Genomic DNA, 3,988 nt, shown 5'->3' with positions numbered 1-3,988 from the left:
CACACACACACACAAACACACATAAAATAAGGGCAACGAAATTTCTGTACTGCTACACATAAATGGATAAGAAAAAAAATAATGAAATTCAATCAGAACTAAGCAAGAAAGAAACGTGTGTGCAACTTGCCACTGAAATAGAAAGATGCCTGCAAGAGGAACGAAATAACGATGACAAAAATAAATCTTTAAAACCACTACTGCCAAAAAGGAATTCATCAAATACAATCACAATTACAAACACATGACGAAAAACAAAGTAAGAAGCCAAGGCAATCAAGGAAAGCAAAAATAATTAAGAAAAACAAACACGCAATTTGTCAATAACTTATCCAGCTCATTAAAAAAAAAAAAAAAAAAAAATACTGTATTTACTGCTTCCTTTGATAAAGCTCCTAATGATGCGTCCGTAAATAACCCTGCTGCTCCACTACTTCTAAATACTTCTGCAGCTAAATTTACTCCCACTTGATCAAATCCATTATTAAAAATATGGGAGTCTGTCCAGTTTCGGGCTAACCTTATCCTCATCTTTGCATCTTTCTTATATGCACACATGCATACATACATACATACATACATATATATATATTTTTTTTTTCCAATATGCCTTCACGACTATTTTTTTCAAATAGTTTATTTACTACAGGAAATGTTAGTTAATTCTAAAAGTTCCTGGTCATAAACTCAGGGCAGGAGGCTTCCTGTTTTAATAATCAGTAATATATATCTATTTGTTTTCAATTCACTTTTATAGATTGTGTCATTAAGAAAATATTTTAATACCTGTTTCCATTTACTGCAGACGTCTTTAAGCCCGAAAACCAACACATATTGATTTTTCCCTCTGCCATACTCACCAAGATCCTCAAATCCCTATAACTTCTGTTTCCTCGTTATATTTTATATCACATTTAAGGCATGTGACATCAAATACGATGTCACAATATTTTTTTTTTTCTTAGTAGACTTTTTGTTTAAGTATTAGAACAGAATTTATCTTTCTTTAGTGTAATGTTTACATTTTTCTGTAACCACAATTACGGTGCGCCGAGGCAGAGCTCGGAAATTTGTCAAATGTGCTATTGACAATGTACAAAACTGAAAGAATAAATTGAGACAGTGTGTGGTGTGTAACTTTTCTACGTTTTGTGCTAATCTGGTACTTTTCAGTAGCTTAAACTGTTAGTATCAAACTATTAGCATTATCAGATTGACAACCTTGTTAGCCTTCGGGAGGTTACTGGTGTGGTTGGGCAACACGATGGGTAAGGACTAAACTCAGTTGAGTCACATTAGCCACTAAAATAAATGTTAAACCGCCCCTAGAATTAGAGGGTACCATTCCTATACGAACACAGGCATGACAGGCCTACTGAATTATGTCAGTGATACCATACCACACAAGCTGGTGCAGAAGTCCGATGACAACACTGTGCAATATCAGCATTTACATATTCGAAGTCTGTTTTTTCTCTCTGTGTAATGTATACGCATGTGTAAAAAGTTTCAAACTGAATCACGGCACAATATGCATGGGAGATTTTAATGTTAGACATTATGCATTTGGAAATAGTGTAATGAAAATGGTTCCAACATTTTGTGAACGATAGATCTATGACCGTATATGATACAGACAGGGAAACTCAAGTGGTTGGGGGCAGGATAGATTATGTAATAGGAAGGGATCTTGATCCTGTGCATGGAAATGTCAGAAGCATGCTTACAACAGAGCTAATCAGTGGCCACTTTGCAACAGTAGCGAGATACACTGTTGTAAATAGTCAATCTGCAATCTGCAAAACCAAATAGGCAAATAGTGACCCCTTCACTTTTAGGGGAACATAAGTGAGTTTAGAAGCTTTGTGATATCTACAAGCAGGACAACCTTATTCAGTTTCTTAAGGCTAACAAAAATCTACAGGAAATAAAAACAGTTCCTACGAAACATTATAAATAACACTTTCCATAAATATTCAGAATCACCTTAGTCAGTCTAAAATTTGCCACTGAGAGTGGAAGTGGAAGCTGAATTAGAATGTATCTTTCTAACAGATCTGCGAGTGTCTTGTTAAAGGAAGTAAGAAGTTCCATTTCACAATCTTTTGAACTTGGGATGCCACAGGGAATTCTCAGCCCTATGCTGTTCAATGTCCTCATGCACAATCTGGTGGCAGATATTTCACTTGGGACGATGAATCCATTATGTGCTATGCTAATGGCATATGTGTTAGAGCATCATCACAAGAGAGAATGCAAATAATTATCGACAAATTCACAAGATGGTTGTGCTTGTGGTGTATACAAAAATGGCTTATTACAACATCAAGTTAATATGAGAGTGCAAAATTGGGCCAGCACTACGCAGATGAATTTGGCAGGTATACTTGAAACAAAATGTTTCGGGGTTCTGGAGTAGTTTTGTGACTCACTAAGTTCTTTCTAAACAGATATCGATGAGGATATTGTGTACTCCATTAAGCACAACGTAACTTATGCAATAGAGCATAATTTAAAAATTCAGTTTGTATGGATATCACCTCATGGTGGTATACGCAAGCACGACCACGTAGACAAATTGGCGAAAGAAGCCCACAACAAGGATACTCTGAACATAGATTTTGGGATGTCTCTTGCTAAGGTTGCACACGTATTGAAAAGTTCTCGTAAGGAAGAACTGGTAGATCTGACGAACACTCAAAAGCCTGAAAGCTGTACCACAAAGTACTAAGGTCACTATAAAGATAGCAAGTCCTCCTATGGGTGGCACCTAAGTCAAAGCAGACAGTGTGACGTGGTCATTGCCAGAATACGTTTAGATTACAGAATGTACATGTAACTGCGCGGTGCAAGAAGTACGGTTCAATCCAAATATAGACCGTATAACGAGGAAAACAAGTGAACGCTTGAGCACTATATCTTGGAATGTCATGTGATACAGACTTTCAGACCACCTAACATGAGGTATAAAGAAATATGTTACTGTTTCATTTCAGATAAATTGCGTAATCCAAGAACTTTGTCATGTAAACATAGTGACAAAAGCATATCAATTTAGGGTTATATGATTTATATATATATATATATATATATATATATATATATATATATATATAGTGCCATGTGCAATTTCAATAATGTCGAATATATGTAAAACTCTGTAATCATGATCGCCCACGCCTGAGCAGATAGCCAGGGTAGTAATTAAACGTACTTAATTTCTCTACGGGCATTCAAACCACAAGAGCCCCTACCCACCGTGGTCTTCATACAATAACCCAACCGTATTGAAGAAATCCCGTGGGATTTACAATATGCTCTAACCATTAAGTCCCTAGGGCCCTCATAAGCGACCCAAAACGGATGGGGATACAATTTCAATTCATCAAAGAGAAACTTAACGTTTCCTCGGTATATATTATAGCTTACTACATTTGCTTCTACGTACAATTTTGCTCGGAATCGTCGTAACACAGAAACGAAATATTTCTAGCTGGCATTTGTTAATATAGGGAGTCTCCTGGAGCTGACCAAAAACGCGCAGGTTATCGAAAAAGAATTAACAACTAACTTAAAACTCGTTAAAGAAGTTAAATGGTGATTTTAATACCTCAATTAAGAAAAGTAAGCATTGATAAAATCAGTAATACATGAACTACGTAACAGATTGCAGCAATAGGTTTTGTGGTTAGTGTATGTTTATCCTCGCTACGAAACATGGTGAGGGACTTGAAGTAAAGATCACAAACCTTCAATATAGTGATCTGATGAACTGGTATGGCAAAGCCTGCGTGATGTTGTATGACATATTTTAATGGAAACATATTTGCTGCACAAACGGGAGCTTGCATACAACTGCGCAGGTGTGATTTCATTAACTTATGGATGATGATGGCCTCCGTCCATCTCGAGCATTTGTTTGAGTATATGAGTTTCATTCGCTAATTAGGAAATCATTTATTAGTGTAACGAGATCGTTTGCGGGCGT

Source organism: Penaeus chinensis, chromosome 22, assembly GCF_019202785.1.
Source record: "Penaeus chinensis breed Huanghai No. 1 chromosome 22, ASM1920278v2, whole genome shotgun sequence".
NCBI lineage: Eukaryota > Metazoa > Arthropoda > Malacostraca > Decapoda > Penaeidae > Penaeus > Penaeus chinensis.
This window is presented reverse-complemented; position numbering follows the sequence as displayed.